A 24,194-nucleotide genomic window follows, 5' to 3' on the forward strand; every position below is an offset into this window, starting at 1 on the left:
ACCACCCCTCACCACACTAGCCACCCAGTCACCACCCCCACCCCTCACCACACTAGCCAGTCACTACCCCCACCCCTCACCACACTAGCCACCCAGTCACTACTCCCACCCCTCACCACACTAGCCAGTCACTACCCCCACCCCTCACCACACTAGCCACCCAGTCACTACCCCCACCCCTCACCACACTAGCCAGTCACTACCCCCACCCCTCACCACACGAGCCAGTCACTACCCCCACCCCTCACCACACTAGCCAGTCACTACCCCCACCCCTCACCACACTAGCCACTCAGTCACTACCCCCACCCCTCACCACACTAGCCACCCAGTCACTACCCCCACCCCTCACCACACAAGCCACCCAGTCACTACCCCCACCTCTCACCATACTAGCCACCCAGTCACTACTCCCACCCCTCACCACACTAGCCACCCAGTCACTACCCCCACCCCTCACCACACTAGCCACCCAGTCACTACCCCCACCTCTCACCACACTAGCCAGTCAGTCACTACCACCACCCCTCACCACACTAGCCACCCAGTCACCACCCCCACCCCTCACCACACTAGCCACTCAGTCACTACCCCCCCCCCTCACCACACTAGCCACCCAGTCACCACCCCCACCCCTCACCACACTAGCCACCCAGTCACTACCCCCACCCCTAACCACACTAGCCACCCAGTCACTACCCCCACCCCTAACCACACTAGCCACCCAGTCACTACCCCCACCCCTAACCACACTAGCCACCCAGTCACTACCCCCACCCCTCACCACACTAGCCACCCAGTCACTACCCCCACCCCTCACCACACTAGCCACCCAGTCACTACCCCCATCCCTCACCACACTAGCCAGTCAGTCACTACCCCCACCTCTCACCACATTAGCCACCCAGTCACTACCCCCACCCCTCACCACACTAGCCACTCAGTCACTACCCCCACCTCTCACCACACTAGCCAGTCAGTCACTACCCCATCCCTCACCACACTAGCCACCCAGTCACTCCACCCACCACTCACCACACTATACAGCAGTGGCAGAGGTGGATTTCTGCATTCCAAACTTCAACCCTCTGTAGATACAGGGGTCCTAACATCACTCAACAACAATGGATGCACTTTCTCCGATAATTACAGCATCAACCAAAATATCGAAGTGGGGTGGGGGTGGTGGAGTGTGTTGGTGGTGGAGGAGTGTGTTGGTGGTGGGGGTGGTGGAGTGTGTTGGTGATGGTGGAGTGTGTTGGTGGTGGGGGTGGTGGAGTGTGTTGGTGGTGGGGGTGGAGGAGTGTGTTGGTGGTGGAGGAGTGTGTTGGTGGTGGGGGTGGTGGAGTGTGTTGGTGGTGGAGGAGTGTGTTGGTGGTGGTGGAGTGTGTTGGTGGTGGGGGTGGTGGAGTGTGTTGGTGGTGGTGGAGGAGTGTGTTGGTGGTGGGGGTGGTGGAGTGTGTTGGTGGTGGAGGAGTGTGTTGGTGGTGGGGGTGGTGGAGTGTGTTGGTGGTGGAGGAGTGTGTTGGTGGTGGTGGAGTGTGTTGGTGGTGGAGGTGGTGGAGTGTGTTGGTGATGGTGGAGTGTGTTGGTGGTGGGGGTGGTGGAGTGTGTTGGTGGTGGGGGTGGTGGCTTAGTCCCTCGTTGCCCCGCAGGACTGGTGGCCTGAGAGGTGGTGAGTGCGGGGGACATGTGCCATGGCTACACAGCGGCGAGCTCCTGCAGGCCGGTGGCCGCGGGCGAGAGCTGAGCGAGCGAGACGTGTCGGTGGCGCGGTGCCGTCCCCCTCTCGTCCAACTCGAGCAGCGAGGCGAGCGCCACCTCGCTCCGGAGGAATCTCGCCGCCGCGGCCGCCCGCTCTCCTCCCCAGACCTCCTCCTCCCGCTGCTTCACGTCGGCGTCGGCCGTCGAGCGGCGGCAACAACAGCGGCGGTGGGGTCGTCGCGCCGCGATGTTCTCGCCAAACTCCGCCGGCGTCTCGCAGCAGCAGCGGCGTCCCGGCCCGTCCGTGAACTCCGCAAGAGCTCCTGCACAGCAGAGCTCCCGGCGGCCGCACGGACCTCGCCGGGCCGGGCAGCAGTCGGCGGCGGCGGCGGCGGCGGCGATGTCGGTGATGGTGGCAGCGGTGGGGTCGTTCGCGCGAGCACAATCGTAACCGCTCGGGGCGAAACCGCGGTGGCTGACGGCGAGCGCGTCCGCCGACCGGTGTCGCGCCTGGCGCTTGTACTTCATGCGCCGGTTCTGGAACCAGACCTTGACCTGGCGCTCGCTGAGGCGGAGCAGCGAGGAGATCTCGAGGCGCCGGGGCCGCCGGAGGTACCTGTTGAAGTGGAACTCCTTCTCGAGCTCGAGCAGCTGCGCGCTGCTGTACGCGCTGCGCAGCCTCCGCGTCGTCGAGTCTCCGCCGGGAGGAGTCGCGTAGAGGTCTGTTGGGGGGGAAGGCGGGGGAGAAAAGGGGTGATCGTCCGAAACGTCAGCGGCCGTCGAGGTGGTTTTCTGCTTGAGGCAGGCACTGGTGCTCGTTAGCCCCGGAAATGCGGGGGTTTTGATATTTCCACGGGAGCTCCACGTTCCACCCCCAGCCGCATCCACCGCACAAGCCCGTGGCTGCAGTAGATGCAGATGACGCCCGATGCACAAATGGGAAATAAAAAAAAAACTCCAGTAGTGGCGGTGTGCGACTGTGGGTCATCCAGAACAGAGACCGTGACGAGACGTCTAACGAAGACGCGATGCCCCGAAAGAACCAAGAAGAATAATAATAATTATTCATTGCTGGCTCTGCGACCCTAACCGCAACATCTGTGACAAAGGAGCTTCATAGCTCATCGGATTCCTCCGGGATCCACACAAGAAGCTGAATCTGCTGCCAGGGCTGTGATTGGCTACCACCGTGACACAGGGGATGGAGCCGGGAGCCACGTGGGGTGGTGGTGGTGGTTGTGGTGGTGGTTGTGGTGGTGGTTGTGGTGGTTGTGGTGGTGGTGGTTGTGGTGGTGGTGGTTGTGGTGGTGGTGGTGGTTGTGGTGGTTGTGGTGGTGGTTGTGGTGGTGGTTGTGGTGGTGGTGGTGGTTGTGGTGGTTGTGGTGGTGGTGGTTGTGGTGGTGGTGGTTGTGGTGGTGGTTGTGGTGGTGGTTGTGGTGGTGGTGGTTGTGGTGGTGGTGGTGGTTGTGGTGGTGGTTGTGGTGGTGGTTGTGGTGGTGGTTGTGGTTGTGGTGGTGGTGATGTTGGTGGTGGTGGTTGTGGTGGTGGTGGTGGTTGTGGTGGTTGTGGTGGTTGTGGTGGTGGTGGTGGTGGTGGTGGTTGTGGTTGTGGTGGTGGTTGTGGTGGTTGTGGTGGTGGTGGTGTCCTGTCGCTCGCTTAGGACCGGGGTCTGCATGGCTGCAGTACTCGGGAGTAATGCTCGTGGAAGACCTCTTCAGATTCAGAATATTTATTTTATACTGGAGGCAATCCGATGAGCTACAAAGCTCTTTTTTCACAGACGTCCAGCTGGGGGCGGGATAGAACGTTACAATACAAAGCCACGATGGGAATGTAAAGTTTAGGAAAGGTAAGAAAATCACTTAAAAATATTAAAATAAAACTAAACATTTTGATAACAAGAAACTTAACTACACATATTTGGACCATCTTATTTGACAGGTACTATTCTACTTTGCCGAGTGTTGACATCACCAGCGTTTAACAGTACTCTCCTTTTTGTATTTGGATTGTCAACCAACATCGGGTACGAGTTGTACAACTATTGTTCTCTTTTAGCCCCGCCCACCACCCCAACACGTTCCATTCATTGGCTACCACATTCAGATAAGCCCCTCCCCCCTCAACTTCTATTTAAGAGCTCGTCTCTTGGAATTTTGCCTCACTGGATACAGTAAATTTAGCTGTGACGGACCCACCTGATGACGGAGACTTGTGTTGCCTCCGAAACGTCGTGATTAATAATTTTTTATTTCTATTATTATTTCTATTATTTTTATTATTATACTTTTTATTATTTATTTTTACCTAAGTGGCTTTAACGAAAAAACCTAAGAGTATGAATCCTTGCAGTCACGAAAGCTTAAAATCTAGAATTAAACATTTTGATTTCAAAATGTCTTGCTGTGGTTTTCACACCTGATGATGATTGCTTGTGTTGCAGTCGAAACGTCGTGAGAATATTATTGTTTTATGTTTTTATTATTTTATTATTTCACTTCTACGTGACTTTACCGAAAGAACCAAGAATATAAAAACTAAACATATGTTTTTTTTACTCACCAGATAAAGCTCACTTGAGGTATTAACTTATTTCTCGTAAGCGACCTGCCCACAAATGATGGCTCAACAAAGTGGCTCATTCATCATGTCGGGCCAACTCTAAACACCCAACATCTCGAGGCACCAACATCACTCCGAGCACGAATACCGCCACGGTGGCTAGGAGATGTTATCTCCCTCGCCTGGTGTGCAGGAGGTCGTGGGTTCGATCCTGACCCTGACGCCTGCTGCTGTATATTTGGAGTTTTACGTGTCTCTCTCTCCCCCCGTGGTCGCGTGGATTTGTCTCCGGGTCCTCCGGTTTTTCCCCTCCACATTTAGAATCGACGTCGCGCGTTTGAAGAGTGTTTGGCTGCGATACATTTCCACGTGACCAGCCACTTCGTTGAGCTGTCATTTGTGGCCAGGTCGCTTTTGAAAATGAGCTAAATCGTTAAGTGGGCCTTACCTTTTGATTTAAAGCTTTCGTGACTGCAGGGATTCATCTTCTTGGTTCTTTCGGTAAAGTCACGTAGAAGGGAAATAATAAAATAATAAAACATAATAAAATACAATTCTCACGACGTTTCCGCCACAAACGCAAGCAGCCGTCCTCAGGTGAAGAACAGGTCTGTCAGACGCTGTCTTTCCGACAGACCTGTTTTTCACCTGAGGACGGCTGCTTGCGTTGTGGCCGAAACCCGACACAGCCAAACACATGGGACTGTCAGGCGTAACAAGAGTTTACTTGCGGATACGTTGACTAATAGGCTGTGTATGTCTATTGTAATGTATGTGAGTCTATGGGTCTCTGTGTATGCCTATTGTAATGTATGTGAGTCTATGGGTCTCTGTGTATGTCTATTGTAATGTATGTGAGTCTGGGTCTCTGTGTATGCCTATTGTAATCTATGTAAGTCTATGAGTCTCTGTGTATGCCTATTGTAATCTATGTGAGTCTATGGGTCTCTGTGTATGTCTATTGTAATGTACGTGAGTCTATGGGTCTCTGTGTATGCCTATTGTAATCTATGTGAGTCTATGGGTGTCTGTGTATGTCTATTGTAATCTATGTGAGTCTATGGGTGTCTGTGTATGCCTATTGTAATGTATGTGAGTCTATGGGTGTCTGTGTATGCCTATTGTAATGTATGTGAGTCTATGGGTCTCTGTGTATGCCTATTGTAATCTATGTGAGTCTATGGGTGTCTGTGTATGTCTATTGTAATCTATGTGAGTCTATGAGTCTCTGTGTATGTCTATTGTAATGTATGTCAGTCTATGGGTCTCTGTGTATGCCTATTGTAATCTATGTGAGTCTATGGGTCTCTGTGTATGTCTATTGTAATGTATGTGAGTCTATGGGTCTCTGTGTATGTCTATTGCAATCTATGTGAGTCTATGGGTCTCTGTGTATGTCTATTGCAATCTATGTGAGTCTATGGGTCTCTGTGTATGCCTATTGTAATCTATGTGAGTCTATGGGTCTCTGTGTATGTCTATTGTAATCTACGTGAGTCTATGGGTCTCTGTGTATGCCTATTGTAATCTATGTGAGTCTATGGGTCTCTGTGTATGTCTATTGCAATCTATGTGAGTCTATGGGTCTCTGTGTATGCCTATTGTAATCTATGTGAGTCTATGGGTCTCTGTGTATGACTATTGTAATCTATGTGAGTCTATGGGTCTCTGTGTATGCCTATTGTAATCTATGTGAGTCTATGGGTCTCTGTGCATGTCTATTGTAATGTATGTGAGTCTATGGGTCTCTGTGTATGCATATTGTAATCTATGTGAGTCTATGGGTCTCTGTGTATGCATATTGTAATCTATGTGAGTCTATGGGTCTCTGTGTATGCCTATTGTAATGTATGTCAGTCTATGGGTCTCTGTGTATGTCTATTGTAATGTATGTCAGTCTATGGGTCTCTGTGTATGTCTATTGTAATCTATGTAAGTCTATGGGTCTCTGTGTATGCCTATTGTAATCTACGTGAGTCTGTGAGTCTCTGTCTATTGGTCTGTATGTGAATCTGTGGCTCTCTGTGTTGGTCTCGATGTGACTCTGTGGGTCTCTACGTATGCCTATTGTGCTCTACATACCTCTATAGGTCTCTTTGCAATTATCGGGATCTATGTTTGCACTATTGGTCTCTCTGTACGACTCTACGGATCTCTATGAATGTCTATCGATCCCCGATTAAAGTTCTATGGGTTCCCCCAATGTAACTAATGCCGTGGGGGGGGGAGGGGTTAGTGTCCTGCTCGTGCTAATTTTCTTTTTTAAAGAGACCCAAAGTCTCCTTTGAAAACACAACCTTCTGTCCTCAGTGGCCTCTTACCTGGTACGAAAGGTCATCCATCTCTCTCTCTATAGCTCTCTGCTCCACGCTGGCATCCTCCCCCCCCCCCCTCTCTCTCTCTTGCCCGTCCCTGTCTGTCTCTCGTGTTTATCTATCTATCTATCTGTGTCTTCGTCGCTCACTGCTGCCCACAAAAGTAATACCCCCTTTTTGTTTCGAGGGGTGGGCGAACATCGCCGCTGAGGATGATTAATACGAGGTGCAGGGCACAGCGGATGAACTTCTGTCGGGAGTAAAATAGCTCCGTGCACGCTACGCCGCGTTCACACACCGGTCCCTCCACGTGGAATATACACACACGTTGTATATATAAATAAATAAAATATTTATTTTTAAATCCTTTATATTAAGTTCACTTGCTCACGTGCTTGCTTGCGCGCTTACGACCGTGCAAATCTTTCGGTCGTTTTTTAACCCACTTCCCGTGAACCAATCGAGCTGACATTTTGCACACAGACTCGTTGTGCGTGACAATTAATTTTCGTGAAATTTTTTTTCCAAAAATGTTACACTTTTTAGGATTTTTTTTTATATGTAATTACCAATTGCTTAATGGTGGCAGGCAATCATCTGACCCATAGGTGGCAGCCATCTCAAGCCAGAGGACGAGAGGACTCTGGCCGCCACGCATATAAAGGGTTTATAGTGAAAACTTTGTTTTTACGGGTTAATTTTTATTTAAACATCCCATCAGACGCACTGGCCTTCTTTGTGTTTGTTTGTTTCGACCGCGTGGTGTATCAGCAGCGAGCAGAACTGCGGGTGTCTCGTATGGCTTCGCTTGAATCAGTGGTGGTGGATGTCGAGATTCATCGTTATATAATAAAGCGATCTAACCTGACAAACAAACAAAAACTCCCCTCCCTGTATCAGGGATGATATCGGTCGCGAAAGCCTACTACTACTGCTACGTCGTAAACGGATGTCGAGTTGTTTACAGGCTAGGATCCCTGATGATGGTGATGATGATGATCTACATTCATTGTGACTACAGGCAGAGAGAGAGAGAGAACACACACATAGCCCATCATAGAGTAACTGCAAGCATACGTACACACATGTAAAATGCGTGTACGTATACTCCCCTCTGTGTACGTGCTTCATTTAACCGTTGCTTGCGAGTAATTTTATCTCCGTATTATTGCGTCCTGTTGTTCGGGTTGACGAGCCGTTGTTGTCGTTGTTGTTGTTGAGCATGTGTAAGGTCGCACTCGTTACACGCAGAGCGCTCGCCACAAACCCAACCACAGTCGCTTTGTCGATCTCGACAAGCAGCGACAACCACCGTCACGTCAACTCCCGCTCATTCTCGCAGCAGCAGCAACATCAGCAACAGCAGCAACAGCAGCAACAGCAGCAACAGCAGCAACAGCAGCAACAGCAGCAACAGCAGCAGCAGCAACAGCAGCAGCAACAGCAGAAGCAGCAGCAGCAACAGCAGCAACAGCAGAAGCAGCAGCAGCAACAGCAGCAACAGCAGAAGCAGCAGCAGCAACAGCAGCAACAGCAGAAGCAGCAGCAGCAACAGCAGCAGCAACAGCAGCAGCAGCAACAGCAGCAGCAACAGCAGCAGCAACAGCAGCAACATCAGCGGCAACATCAGCGGCAGCAACAGCGGTAGCGGCAACAGCAGCGGCAGCAGCAGCAACAACAGCGGCAACAGCAGCAGCAGCAACAGCAGCAGCAGCGACAGCAGCAACAACAGCGGCAACAGCAGCAGCAGCAACAGCAGCAGCAGCAACAGCAACAGCAGCAGCAGCGGCAGCAGCAACAACAGCGGCAACAGCAGCAACAGCAGCAGCGGCAACAGCAGCAGCAGCAACAGCAGCGGCTTTCGGCTGCTCTGCCTTCGAACAAAGGCCGCGGTCACCGCGTTGCGCTGCGGCTTTCAGACGCGCTTCTGGGGCCGTCTGGAACGCCCTCTTCCTCCTTGCGATACGAGGGAGCCACCGGGAGCGGTGGCGCGTTTGAATCTCGATTGAAAACGGATTTCTTTTGAAGTGCCTTTTGTGTTTAGTTTGTTAGGCCTTCTTCCCCCGCACCTCCGATTAGCACGGTTGGCTGCGTACGGCGCGAAAGAAGTTCAACGTACATACACGTGTCAACATCGTCACGAGAGACAAAGGCGGCCGGGCGTGGTGCTGGCCACCCACCCCCGCTTGTGCCGTATCGGAATTCATAGGTGCTCGCTAACAGCACGTGCCCCCATAAAAGTCTGTTAAGGCTTCACGGAAGGGGGAGGGTGATCTTTGTATTTGTGGTTGAGTGTGTGTGTGTGGTTGAGTGAGTGTGTGTGGTTGAGTGTGTGTGTGTGGTTGAGTGAGTGTGTGTGGTTGAGTGAGTGTGTGTGGTTGAGTGAGTGTGTGTGTGGTTGAGTGAGTGTGTGTGTGGTTGAGTGAGTGTGTGTGTGTGGTTGAGTGAGTGTGTGTGGTTGAGTGAGTGTGTGTGTGGTTGAGTGAGTGTGTGTGTGGTTGAGTGAGTGTGTGTGTGGTTGAGTGTGTGTGTGTGGTTGAGTGAGTGTGTGCTGTGTGTGGTTGAGTGTGTGTGTGTGGTTGAAGTGAGTGTGTGTGGTTGATTGAGTGTGTGTGTGGTTTGAGTGAGTGTGTGTGTGGGTTGAGTGAGTGTGTGTGGTGAGTGAGTGTGTGTGGTTGAATGAGTGTGTGTGTGTGGTTGAGTGAGTGGTGTGTGGTTTGAGTGAGTGTGTTGAGTGTGTGGTTGAGTGAGTGATGTTGGTTGAGTGAGTGTGTGTGGTTGAGTTGAGTGTGTGTGTTGAGTGTGTGGTTGAGTGAGTGTGTGGTTGAGTGTGTGCAGTTGAGTGTGTGTGTGGTTGAGTGTGTGGTTGAGTGAGTGTGTGTGGTTGAGTGAGTGTGTGTGGTTGAATGAGTGTGTGTGTGGTTGAGTGAGTGTGTGTGTGGTTGAGTGAGTGTGGTTGAGTGTGTGGTTGAGTGAGTGTATGTGTGTGGTTGAGTGAGTGTGTGTGTGGTTGAGTGTGTGGTTGAGTGAGTGTGTGTGGTTGAGTGTGTGTGGTTGAGTGAGTGTGTGTGGTTGAGTGAGTGTGAGTGTGGTTGAGTGAGTGTGTGTGGTTGAGTGAGTGTGTGGTTGAGTGTGTGGTTGAGTGTGTGTGTGTGGTTGAGTGTGTGTGTGTGGTTGAGTGTGTGGTTATACAGAGCGTGACAGCTGTGGAGGAGTGATGGATCTGAAGAAAATACAAACCATGTCCCTCCTCCTACACCTCCTCCTCCTCCACACACACGCGCGCACCGGGCAGTGATCACAATCATACTTCAATTCTGTCCCTTCTACCATCCATATGTCTATTGCCTCATTCTATATCCTGCCCCCCTCCCTATATTCTACTACGGCCTCTCTCCCTGTCGCTCTGTCTCCCGCATCGGCGCACCGTGCACAGACATTCGCGGACGTTGTCTTTAGCCGTCAGCACTTTAGCACGAGCGTCAAACGCCTTTCGTCGATATCGGGATAAGTGCACAGAGGAGGTTACATCGGCAGGCGCAATATTGTTTGTGCGGCACGTTGAACTTCCTTTGCACCGTCACGAGCTGGATTGGCCCAACGTACTCGTGGTTAGTGGGATGCTCTTGAAAAAAACATAAAGAGTCTTCGGAATGCGGGCGATGCGGTGACCCCCTTTCTGCTGCGTCTTAATTGATGCACATGATGTTGCAAATGAGTTCTATGCAAATCGTGCATGCGCGTTGGACTTCTTTCGCACCGTACATAGGCATCGGAGGTTCGGGGGAAGGACAACAAACTAAACACACGCAAAAAAACAGTTCCTAAAGAAACGAGTTTGCCAATCTAGATGATGATTTTAAAGCGCAAAGCTCCGGTGGCTTCCTCATATCGGAAGGAGGCAGAACGTTCCAGACGGCCGCAGAAGCGCGTCTGAAATCGCCGCCTTTGTTCGATGGCGAGCAGCAAAAAGTCGCTGTTGCGAGGACGAGCGGTCATGAAACAGAGGAATGTGAACAATCAGTGTGGATGTGTTGTTGCACGTGTCTGCGTGTGATTGTATGTCCGGAGCACCTAGCCTGGCACAAGCGCCGTGGTGACGTCCCCGCCACTTAGTGGTGAACGGTGGCTCTTGCCGTTTCATATATTCATGAGATGTATGAGCTGTGTGTGTGTGTGTGAGCTGTATGTGTGTGTGTATTAGCTGTATGTGTATGATCTGTATGTGTGTGTATGAGCTATGTGTGTATGTATGAGCTGTGTGTGTGTGTATAAGCTGTATGTGTGTATGAACTGTATGTGTGTGTGTGTATGAGCTGTATGTGCGTGTGTGAGCTGTAGATGTGTGTGTATGTATGTATGAGCTGTATGTGTGTATGAACTGTATGGGTGTGTGTGTATGTATGAGCTGTGTGTGTGTATGTGAGCTGTGTGTGTGAGCTGTAGATGTGTATGTGTGTATGAGCTGTATGTGTGTGTGTATGAGCTGTATGTGCGTGTGTGAGCTGTAGATGTGTGTGTGTATGTATGTATGAGCTGTGTGTATGAGCTGTATGACTGTGTATGAACTGTATGTGTGTTGTGTGTATGTATGAGCTGTAAGTGTGTATGAGCTGTATGTGTGTGCATGAGCTGTGTGTGTATGTGAGCTGTAGATGTGTATGTGTATGAGCTGTGTGTGCATGACCTGTATGTGTGTGTGTGAGCTGTGTGTGTATGAGCTGTAAGTGTGTATGAGCTGTGTGTATGTGAGCTGTAGATGTGTATGTGTGTGTATGAGCTGTACGTGTGTGTGTATGTGTGTGTGTATGAGCTGTGTGTGTATGTGAGCTGTAGATGTGTATGTGTGTGTGTATGTGTGTGTATGAGCTGTGTGTATGAGCTGTATGTGTGAGCTGTATGTGTGTGTGTATGTGTATGAGCTGTGTGTGTATGTGAGCTGTAGATGTGTATGTGTGTGTATGAGCTGTATGTGTATGAGCTGTGTGTATGTGTGTGTATGTGCGTGTGAGCTGTAGATGTGTGTATGTATGAGCTGTATGTGTGTGTGTGTATGTGTGTGTATGTGTGTGTATGTATGAGCTGTGTGTGTATGTGTATGAGCTGTATGTGTGTATGTGTGTGTGTATGAGCTGTGTGTGTGTGTGCACGTCCATTGCCCTTACCGTGACCTCCTCCATCCCCGCTCCGCTCCGCTCGCTCTGCAGCTGCGATCATCTCGCGCGATTTCTTCCCTCCGCACTTCTTCGCTCGCATCCACGGGTAACCACCACCACCACCTCCACCACCACCTCCACCACCAGAACCACCACCTCCACCATCACCACCACCAGGACCACCACCACCGCCAACCTCCTCCTGCTCGAGTCGCGTTCTCCCCGCAAAGTTTTCCAAAATCTTCTTTCGCGTGGCGACGGCGGCGGCGGCGACATCGCCGCCGTTGGCGTGAAGACGTCAAAGACGACGTTGACGATGTTGTCTGGAGCGAAGGAGGTGATGGAAAAGGAGGATGATGATGATGCTGTTGTTGTTGTTGCGGAGGAGGAGGATGGAGAAGAGGTGGCGGTTGAGGATGAAAGTGTACGCGAGGAGGAGGATGAGTAGGAGGAGGAGGAGGTGGTGGTGGAGGAGTGATTGATGATGATGGCGGCATCGCGGGGGGTATCGGAGTGAAACATTCGGCCAGAGTCGGCGTGCTGTTGATGAATCCAACCTCCGTCTCGTACGCGGGGTGACAGCAGCAGCTCATTGCTCGTTGCGTGCGCTAAGGCCTCGCACGCTCTCAAACCACCACCACCCCCCCCGCTTGTCACAGAGCGAACAAAAAACGCGAGAGATGCAGTCCACGGGCGATGGTGTTTGTGGAACTTCTTCGATGGTTCTGCGGGACTTCTTGGATGGGTTTGTGGAGCTTCGAGAGTTTGTGGAACTTGTCGGATGGGTTTGTGGAACTTGTTGGATGGGTTTGTGGGATTTCTTCGAGGGGTTTGTGGAACTTGGATGCGACCACGCAGTCGTTATACAGCAACGAGAAGGTTTGTTCAACTGTCCGGTCGTTGTTGTTGTTGTTGTTGGGTGATCGTTGACTGTTGTGCGACTGTTGTGCGACTGTTGTGCCTATTGTGCGGCTGTTATGAAGACTGTTGTTGCGTCACTTGCTGTGTTGTCGCATCTAAAAGTCAATATGTACGACTTAACAAACAAGCTTGCTGTACAAGTTGCACGTATGTGTTTGCATGTGTGTACATGTGTGTACATGTGTGTATTTACATGTGTGTATTTATGCGTCCCGCTGTTGTGTGTGTCAATGAATTGTGAGTTTGTGAATTCGCGTGCGTATTTTTACGTATGTACATGTGTGTGTCTTTGTATATTGTACCTCTGTACAACCCTCGCCCCAACAGTCTGTTAAATGTTATTCGGGAGATATTTGTCTATGTAGCTACGTGTGTACTATGTATGTGTATGTATGCGCGCGTGTGTTATTGTGCAAGAAAATATACATGAGCCCAGATTGTGTGAATGTATATATTACGTGGTGTGCATACTCATCGTGTATGTATTGTGCGTGCACGCAGATGTGTGTGGTGTATGCGTGCTGCAGTTTGTGTGTGAATACACGTGTGTGTGTGTGTATTTGTAGTACCACTTAAAACGTGTGTGTGTGTGTGCGAATGTGTTTACGCGTACGTGCCGTGTGCACAACCTACACTATACGGGCATGTGTGTACATGTGAACTGTGTTAGTGAGTACGCGATAATATTTACGCAATTTATCTGTCGTAGGTGATGTACGCATATGTGCATGTTATAATTGTTGTATAATACTGTGGTTTGTGCGTTATTAACATGATGCGCATTTGTATCTGAAAATATTGTGACCTGCACATATAGTATTTGCAGATTATATAGAACTATTGTGTGTAGGACTACTGCATATATATGATTATGTATATGATATCTAAATACATGTTTAAAAAAACATATTATACTACATGATAACATGTATACGTGAATATTACTAATATCCGAACGCGCATGATGGCATGTATACACACTACACTTAACGAAATAATTATGGAACATACATGTGGCGACATACATATATGTAAATGGAACATGTGAACCTACAACGCATTCCAAAGACAAAGGTGCCCCTGTAGTATTTTTGTTCCAGGATGCTGCGGGCAAGTGCTGTTTGCGAGCACCTATCACGGCCGGACCGGCGCACGAGTGGGTGGTGTGGCCAGCACCACGCCCGGCCGCCTTTGTCTCCCCAGTGCTGATATTTTACACATCGCACCAGGTACTTGATTTAAGGCTGAGTCTACCTAGGGGATCGGGGGAGGCCCACGATCAGATCAGATATTCGCCACTGATGTTAGCCGTGAGCGGGCATCGAACTGAGGTAGCCGGGTTAGTCGCGCAGTGCGCTAACCACTACCCCACCGCTCCCCACAAACCCTACACACGTGTGCATATATGTTGCGTGTAAACACCACACTACAAACTTTACATGCCAAAGTAATACCGCCCTGCGCAATCTATGCGCCACGCTAATTAACCGCAGAGATATATATATAAGCTTGCGCGAGTATGAGCGTGCTTATGAGATGCATGAACAGTTACACGTACAATTAGTATCTAAATCTCTACGTATACACGTACATACAAATACATAGACAAAGACCCCCCGTACAGCCCTCCACAGGCTGTGGGGCAAGAGCTGTGAGCGAGCGCCTACGTGAAGGCGGGGACGGCACAACAAGGACAAGCAAGTGGCCAAGCACCACGCCCGGCCGCCTTTGTCTCCCTCCCACATGTACCCACGCTACCGCAGATAGGACACTCTTAAGTGATGAAACGGAATAGTATATTTTGACACTACACCGCAACTCAGACTCAATGGCACGCAAAAGCGTGTTCGTACGGTGCGTGTGCGTACACTTTACAATTCCTAAACAACAACAACATTCGCCACTAAGCGGCAATTCATAAACACGCGCGCGCGCACACCGTAACGCACTCTCACCGAAACGCGACAGAAATCACACGGCCCCATCGTCCTTGCACCGCTCTTAATTAATTGGCACGCAGGACAAGTGAGAGAGAGAGAGAGTGAGAGCGAGGGAGAGAGTGAGAGAGAGCGAGAGAGAGTTCACGAGTCGCGGGCGTGCGCAGCGAATGCCGACGAGGAGTGATTAATATCGGTGGCGCGCTTAGCTCGCTTGCGCTGAAGTGGCTCCGCGTGCGATAAATGAATTCGTGACCAACCCGTGACGAAACCTCACCGCCAACTCGCAGTCACGTGCCTGTAGCCATAGACCCAATAGGGGAGAGAATGCGAAGAGAGAGAGCGAGCGAGAGGAGAGAGCGAGCGAGTGTGTGAATGTCTATCCTGTAGACAAGACAGAGTGCGTTACGCGCGCGCGCGTGTGTGTGTGGAGAGAGGAGAGAGCGAGCGAGTGTGTGAATGTCTATCCTGTAGACAAGACAGAGTGCGTTGTGCTTGTGTTGAATAGACTTTGACTCGAGCGGCAGGATCGTGGTTAAGCGGCACTTCGCTACAAAACTGCAGGGACAATTGCAGCCACCCGAGTTTGATATCCGCTCAGGGGAAAACTCCGACCAGACGATAGCGGAATGCCTGGGCCTCCCCCTAGGTCGACTCAGCCTTTAAATTTGTACCAATACGGTAGAAAAAAAATCAACATTGGGGAGACAAAGGCGGCCGGGCTTGGTGCGCAGTCTGCGGCCTTCCGAGGGGCTGCGGGGAATCTCCGTGCGCATTGTTCAGCCATCGTGGGTGGAATGCCGAGGATAGTGTTTGATTAGCCGATGTACCTCGTGTAAGACCATCAGCAGTGGGCGATGGCCACCCCAAGCCATCTCCATCATCATCATCACCACCACCAACCACGGTCAATCCACTGCTGCTGGATGATGGGCCTCCGCACGCCGTCGCTCCACATCTCTTGACGATCCTGCGACGTGACGGCTGATGTTCGTCGTCTGCCGTGGTCCTACCACCTTTACCTTCGAAGTTCCTGCCCAAGCCCATGGCGGCACTTGTAGTAGACGCTTCACGCCACGTGCCGTACGCGTGCCGGTACACGTGCGCACACGTACCGAGCCGACGGGGAGAGTTCCGAAAGCGCGGAGTGAGCGGAGCTTTAAGAGTATTGCCATCGGGTGAGTATGGGTATATGCACATACATGTACACGCGTGTACACGTGTGTCATGCGTACGTACATCCACCACGAACACTCATCCATGTACACGCATAGACCCGTACATGCACACATGATCATGCATACAAACACGTGCAATTCTCTCCTGCCAAGTAGACGTATATGGTCTCTTCTCAATGGGTATTTAGTTAAAACTTTTGTTTTGCACTAACGGTAACACAACCTTTAAAAAAAAAGTTTGTGTTCTTCTCCCGAGCATATAGAGAGGGAAAAAAACCGCAAGGTTAACTTTAAAACTAAAAAATTGTTGCGATATAAATTTTAATCGAACTCGGCGACTTTCCCCGGCAGCAACTCGATTGTGAAAACGGTTGCCGATTATAGTTGTACCGGTTATCGGTTCGTCATCACTCGTTGCAGATAGAGGCCGTTCATGCGAGATACCCTATCCGAGCCTGGGAGTCACGCTCATTTACGTCTGTGAAACATTGTGTGCGTAGCATCATCGTCGTCGTCGTTATTTGTGAGTTTGTTAATCACATCACTTGACTCGCGTCATCGCATCGAACTACCACAGAGTCCACTTCAAGTGACCATTCGGACCGGAAGGAACTCAGGGGAGAGGGGGGGGCGCCCTTTGCTATCGATTATGTTCTCGCTCATGAATCTGCTGATAAATATATTAACACAGAGAGGTCCGCAGAGCGCGGGCAATAATCATTATTGGTGGTCGCGCCGGCTCCTGACCGCTCTTGCTGCTGCTGCTGCCTCCCCCGCTCGTCTGTGGTTCATCCTCCTCCTCCTGGTAACCCTGAGTGATCCATTCTCTCTCTCTCTTTACCTACACGAGTGAGCGAACACGAAAAAAATGAAATGTAATTAATAGTAAATAATATTTTGATTTAAAGCTTTCGTGACTGCAGGGATTCATATTCTTGGTTCTTTCGGTAAAGTCACGTAGAATGGAAATCATATTTATATTATTTTATTATTTCCCTTCTACGTGACTTTACCGAAAGAACCAAGAATAGTAATAATATTATATACGTTGAACTTCTTTCGCACCGTACGTGACGAACAGTGCTAACCGGAGCTTAGGACACCAACACTAAACATGAAAAAAAACCCCAGCAAACACGACTCGGTGTTATTATGGATTGTGGTGTAGAGAAAATAGACTGACCCCGTTCGTAGGGCGGGCTGGCTGCCACCTGCTTGCTTGTCTGCAGCTCACTCACTCTCTCTGAAACTTCCTTATCGTGATCGTTTATGCACCGTCCTCATCAAATATAAACCCATCGAGAAGACGAGTAGGTTTTCTAAAAGGCCACGGGAAATCATTGCACAACTGTAACTCTGTCTCCCTCTGCGTGTATATTGATACTGAATGTATTTAAAACTTCGGGAGCAGGAACACGTTTTTTAATCGGTCTCCACGTCGTATGGATGCTGCTATTGTATCACTGAGCCATTGTTTATCCACTGCTGGATGAAAGTCCTCTGGCCACGCCGCCGTCATCCGTTCCACGTGGCGGTCACGCGCCTGCACATTGGCCGATCCCAGTCGCTCCATCTCCTTGCAACGGACGTCCGAGTATATTGATTGAGACAAATCACTTGAACGTTCTCAGTCATGAAAGTAATCGATGTATATTTAAGCGGCGTTATTTAAATTTGCGCGTAATTACACAGCGCGGGACTGTATTCCGTGTTTGTGACGATGCGTTGCGTAGTGAAAGGGTCATACATAATTCGTTTATCATTCTTTGTTTCGTCAACATTTTTTAAACTATAGTCAAGCGCCTGGAGTTGCGGGCGTTCTATAAATATGTATAAAATATGAGATGATATTATAGTTTAGTGGTGCTCGTAATAAATGCCGTAACAATGATTGTATTCGGTAAAACTATTTAAAAAATTCACGAAATTTGACTTAAACATCCCGGTTAGCATCGAGACTCCGTGTGGACCTTCCTAGGTAAATAAATAATATTATAAACTATTAATATTTGTATTATTACTACTTACCAATAGTCATTGAAGTACATAACGTGGCACGCGTTCTATCACGAGATACAAAACAATCCCGTACCGAGTTGGAGTATTACCGCACAGGTTCGTGAGAGTTGGTGACAGCGGGGCCTTGGGGGTAGGGGAGGGCCTTCATCCAGCAGTGGAGCGACCGAGGATCATGCCGATGACGTAGAGTAACTAGCCCGAAGTGGGCCTTCATCCAGCAGTGGAGCGACCGTGCATCATGACGATGACGTAGAGTAACTAGCCCGAAGTGGGCCTTCATCCAGCAGTGGAGCGACCGTGCATCATGACGATGACGTAGAGTAACTAGCCCGAAGAGGGCCTTCATCCAGCAGTGGAGCGACCGTGGCTCATGACGATGGTATTGATGATGATAGTGCAAAGAAAATCGCCCGAAGCTCCTTGATGCGTGTTCTGCATAGAACGGCAGTGCTGTTTGGCACGATGCCCGAAGTTTCGCTCCAAACAACAACAAAGTGGAATATGAAACTTGAATTGAAATCGCGCGGCGGGTTTTCTCCGGCTGCTCCGATGACCACCTCCTCCCACTTCGATAATAACTGCAATCTCGTCATCCCCGAATCGCCTGGAAACATCTCAAGGTACGAGTTAAACTTCCCGAATGGAGGATGCGTGCGCGTGCGTGTACGATACAAAAGACAAAGATCCCCCGTATAGCCTTTGTGCCGACTCTTCGGGCAAGTGCTTTTACCGACCCTATGAAGGCTGATACGGCGGACAAAGGGGGGTGGGGTGGTCTGGCTAACACAGCACTACCGCCCGCCTTTGTATCCCCCAGTCTATCCCGTGGTTAAATCAGCCCCGCAGAAGGCCCCAGAACTCTTTCAGATAACACTGGTCAACAAAAAAAATATTTTTTTCTGGCCTGGACTTTTGCAGCTGTTTTAGACAGATTTGCTCTATCACATCTCATTTTTATGCTATCGGCATACCTCATTTTCATTGATTTTACCCGAAATTAACTCTGTCACTTATGATTGCAAGTTGTTGCAAGTCAGTGACTGCTTTAGTGTTAAAATATGGTGCTGTATTTTTAGGATAGTGTGTTTATAATATAATTTTTATGTAGATATCCACATTCATTTAATATTTTTCTTCTGCAGTTTTGATTGAAAATGCAATATTTGATATCTCAAAAACCTGATATGATAGACAAAAACTGATACCAGATTTGGAATCAGCACCCCAAAATTACGTTAAACCCGTTGGAATACCTTATGTCAGAAAAAGTGTGTTGACCAGTGTCGAGTCTCTGCGTTTCGTATCGTAGTGGCGCTAACCGCTGCGCCACCGCTCCCGCCCGCACACACACACACACGCGAATAAACACCCCTATGCGCGCGCGCAAATTCACCATCGCCGAATGTTTCATCGCAGGGTTCTGTCTTCACGACTGAAGTTTTAAACGGTTTTCGCAGTCGAAGCGTCATCAAGATAACGCTCCCGCAGAGCGGAAGCTATCAGGTACCAGATTTGAACTTCCGCAGTTGTAGATATGAACTCATTGTCCACGATTGCCCTCGACTCTTAAGTTAACCGAATGAGTAATGGGGAACAGTTTTGAAAAAAAAATATATAAATCCAGCTATGGTTATTATTCTGTGTTTAGTTTAAAAGTTGATTCAATGTGCGTTCTAATAATTAACTGGGGCGCATGCCTTGTTTAAACCACATTGCACCACGCTGATCAGTGTGAGTTGAAGCCTATTATAGGTCTCTGTCAGTCTGTTCGTCTCGATGTGAGTCTATGTTTCTCTGTGTGACTCCATGGGTCTCTGTGTCAGTCTATGGGTCTCTGTATGAGTCGCTGTGTCCGTCTGTAGGTCTCAATGTGAGCCTATGGGTCTCTGTACGTCTATGGGTCTCTATACGAGTCTATGTATCTCTGTGTGAGTGTATGGGTCTCTATGTCAGTCTATGGGTCTCTGTGACAGTCTATGGGTCTCTGTGTGCATCGATGCGTCTCTATTAGTCTCCGGTTCTGGGTTCTCGATACAAGTCTATGGGTTTCTTTGCGAGTCTATGGGTCGCGATGTAAGCCACGCTAGCGATATGTGATAATGATAACAATTGACAGCACTTTGTCGATCCACTGCTAAATGAAGACCCCCCCCCTCCCACGCCGTGTCGATCATGGGGGTGTTTGACCATACTTCACCATGCTGGTCAATGCGGATTGTCGGAGATGCCCATATACTCAACACTAACCATAGACTCAACACAACCCATGGCCTCAACACTACCCATAGACTCAACACTACCCATAGACTCAACACAACCCATGGCCTCAACACTACCCATAGACTCAACACTACCCATAGACTCAACACTGCCCATAGACTCAACACTACCCATAGACTCAACACTACCCATGGCCTCAACACTACCCATGGACTCAACACTGCCCATGGACTCAACACTACCCATGGACTCAACACTACCCATAGACTCAACACAACCCATGGCCTCAACACTATCCATATACTCAACACTACCCATAGACTCAACACTACCCATGGCCTCAACACTACCCATAGACTCAACACTGCCCATAGACTCAACACTACCCATAGACTCAACACTGCCCATAGACTCAACACTACCCATGGACTCAACACTACCCATGGCCTCAACACTACCCATAGACTCAACACTGCCCATGGACTCAACACTGCCCATGGACTCAACACTACCCATAGACTCAACACTGCCCATAGACTCAACACTACCCATGGACTCAACACTACCCATAGACTCAACACTGCCCATGGACTCAATACTACCCATAGACTCAACACTGCCCATAGACTCAACACTACCCATGGACTCAACACTACCCATAGACTCAATACTACCCATAGACTCAACACTGCCCATGGACTCAACACTACCCATGGACTCAACACTACCCATAGACTCAACACTACCCATAGACTCAACACTACCCATAGACTCAACACTACCCATGGCCTCAACACTGCCCATAGACTCAACACTACCCATGGACTCAAAACTACCCATAGACTCAACACTACCCATGGACTCAACACTACCCATAGACTCAACACTGTCCATGGACTCAACACTGCCCATAGACTCAACACTACCCATGGACTCAACACTACCCATAGACTCAACACTACACAGACTCAACACTACCCATGGCCTCAACACTACCCATAGACTCAACACTGCCCATAGACTCAACACTACCCATAGACTCAACACAACCCATAGACTCAACACAACCCATGGCCTCAACACTACCCATAGACTCAACACTACCCATATACTCAACACTACCCATGGACTCAACACTACCCATGGACTCAACACTACCCATAGACTCAACACTACCCATAGACTCAACACTACCCATGGACTCAACACTACCCATAGACTCAACACTACCCATAGACTCAACACTACCCATAGACTCAACACTGCCCATAGACTCAACACTACCCATGGACTCAACACTACCCATGGACTCAACACTACCCATGGCCTCAACACTACCCATGGACTCAACACTACACAGACTCAACACTACCCATAGACTCAACACTACCCATAGACTCAACACTGCCCATAGACTCAACACTACCCATGGACTCAACACTACCCATGGACTCAACACTACCCATAGACTCAACACTACACAGACTCAACACTACCCATGGCCTCAACACTACCCATAGACTCAACACTGCCCATAGACTCAACACTACCCATAGACTCAACACAACCCATAGACTCAACACAACCCATGGCCTCAACACTACCCATAGACTCAACACTACCCATAGACTCAACACTACCCATGGACTCAACACTACCCATGGACTCAACACTACCCATAGACTCAACACTACCCATAGACTCAACACTACCCATGGACTCAACACTACCCATGGATGTGTGTGTGTACATGTGTGTGTGCATGTGTGTGTGTGCATGTGTGTGTGTGTACATGTGTGTGTGTGTGCAGGCTTGTGTGTGTACATGTGTGTGTGCGTGCATGTGTGTGTGTGCATGTGTGTGTGTGCATGTGTGTGTGTGCATATGTGTGTGTGCATGTGTATGTGCAGGCATGTGTGTGTGCATGTGTGTGTGTGTCCATGTGTGTGCATGTGTGTGCGTGCATGTGTGTGTGTGCATGTGTGTGTGTGCAGGCATGTGTGTGTGCATGTGTGTGTGCAGGCATGTGTGTGTGTACATGTGTGTGTGTGTGTGCATGTGTATGTGTAGGCATGTGTGTGTGCATGTGTGTGTGTACATGTGTGTGTGTGCATGTGTGTGTGTACGTGTGTGTGTGTGTGCATGTGTATGTGCAGGCATGTGTGTGTGTGCATGTGTGTACATGTGCATGTGTGTGTGTACATGTGTGTGTGAGTGTGCATGTAGGGGAGCGGTAGTGTAGTGGTTATCGCGCTGTGTTGTGAACCCGGCGACACGGACTCGATTCCCGCTCACGGCCAACGCCAGTGACGATCATCTGAACCGGTCCTGGGCCTCCCCCTCGGTCGACTCGGCCTTAAAAAAAATAGTACCTGGTGCGAGATGTGTAAACATCGCCACTGGGGAGACAAAGGCGGCCGGGCGTGGTGCTGGCCAACCCACCACCCTCGTGTACACGATACGCGCATTCATAGGTGCTACTCGCTAACGGCACTTGCCCCGACAGTCTGTTAAAGGCTACACGGGGGATCTTTGTCTCGTATCTGTAATAGCACACGTGCCCTTGTTTCGTTGTTCAACAGGCTGATCAATCAGTTGGTCATTTCCAGAGTCAAGCAACGCGCGGGTCGTCATTGCGAGAGGTTGATGTACCGAGCAGAGGTTCATTGCAAGTTGTGTGTAGATCTTTTACTAAAGGTTAACCACAATTCATTTGCTGGCGTTGCTGCTGCTGTTGTTGTTGCGTTGGCAGTGCGACAAAAGCACAAATAACAACATCAACAAACCCAACACATACTTCAATAACACTATTGTATGGCCTTAAAACGGATATATATACAAGTCGAGTGCAAGTTAAACTCTAAAAAAACTATACAACTTTTATTTTTTATCTTACCGTGTAAGGCTCATTGAGAAGCGACTTGGCCACAGATGATAGCTCAACGAAGTGGCTTATCATCATCTCGTGGAAATGTACAGCAGTAGCCAAACACTCGAAACGCGTGATGTTGATTCTGAATGTGGAGGGAAAAAAACCGAAGAACACGGAGAAAAATCCACGCGGCCACGGGGAGAAAGAGAGAAAATTCAAACTCAAAATATACAATCGGCGTCAAGGGTCGGGATCGAACCCACGACCTCCTGTAAACGAGGCGAGGGAGTTAACAGCTCGTCACCGCGGCGCTCAAATTAAGCGAAGTCTCCAATCTGTATTAACTTTCATCCCTCTGACCTCTCTATGATGTATGTGCTATGATGAAGGGTCATTGTCTGAAACGTCGCCTATTATATATGTGTTCTCTAACACCCACAGCGCCATTGACAAATGTGCTGCGTGTTTTTTAAAAACTCATTTAAATGCAACTCGGCCAGCAGACAACATCGCTTTACACGAAGTTAATTATCTTATTTTATTACAATTGTCTTGAACGCGAACATATCCACCAGGCCGCATCTACAGTCACATTGGGTGTTGTGTTAAAAAATACCCCTTCAATATGAATACCTATATAGTAGTATACATTTGGCTTTTTTGTATTTTTCTATATATCATATATTTGTTTGACTGTGTGTTCTAACGTGCATGTATTGCCTACATCTCTTAAACAAACTCGCTTAAACAAATACTGCTGCTTGATAACGTTGGTCTGGACATATACTGAAATAGGCTGATTGACTTTTTATTTAGGCATACGCACTACTGGCATCAATCTCGTGCGAATGACGAAGGGATATTGCCCGAAACGTCAGCCTCATGTGGACGTTCCCTTTTAAGGCCTCAAAACACGGACGGTGTCACATTTGTATTTATTTACACGTGGTAACATTGCAGGATCTCTGATTTCGTTTAACTTTATAGAGAACGCAAGAAGCGGTTCAAAGTTTATAAGCAGCATGCGCGCGTGTCTTTGAAAAACAAACAAAAAAACATTCAGAAATAAACTGACGCTTTAAGTTTGCAGGATAACGAGCTTTTAATACGCGTAGCCTAATCGCCATTCCATTCGTGTGGCATTATGCAACGTATTCATTGTTTAGCAACGCGATTGTGTGTCAATCCACTGCTGGATGAAGGCGTGTGGGGGGGGGGGGAGCTTGGGATTGGAGGATATTTAACCATACTTCACCACGCTGGTCAAACGCCGGTTGGTGAAGGTGATGACTCTTGTTGGGTTTGTTCAT

At 49.1% G+C, this 24,194-nt stretch overlaps 1 long non-coding RNA gene and 1 pseudogene across 1 annotated transcript; one reads left to right on the forward strand and one right to left on the reverse strand.

Annotated features, from left to right (window-relative positions):
* Positions 1–1,020: 1,020 nt before the first annotated feature.
* LOC133349700 (homeobox protein Hox-B2-like) lies at positions 1,021–13,332 on the reverse strand (annotated as a pseudogene).
* A 3,455-nt stretch (positions 13,333–16,787) lies between these two features.
* On the forward strand, positions 16,788–24,194 carry LOC133349701 (uncharacterized). The gene is made up of 3 exons (XR_009755977.1): positions 16,788–18,412; positions 19,209–19,295; positions 22,595–24,194. It is a non-coding gene; the product is annotated as an uncharacterized LOC133349701 (long non-coding RNA).

Source organism: Lethenteron reissneri, chromosome 31 (genome assembly GCF_015708825.2).
Source record: "Lethenteron reissneri isolate LAM-NWPU_2019-01 chromosome 31, ASM1570882v1, whole genome shotgun sequence".
Classification (NCBI taxonomy): Eukaryota; Metazoa; Chordata; class Hyperoartia; order Petromyzontiformes; family Petromyzontidae; genus Lethenteron; species Lethenteron reissneri.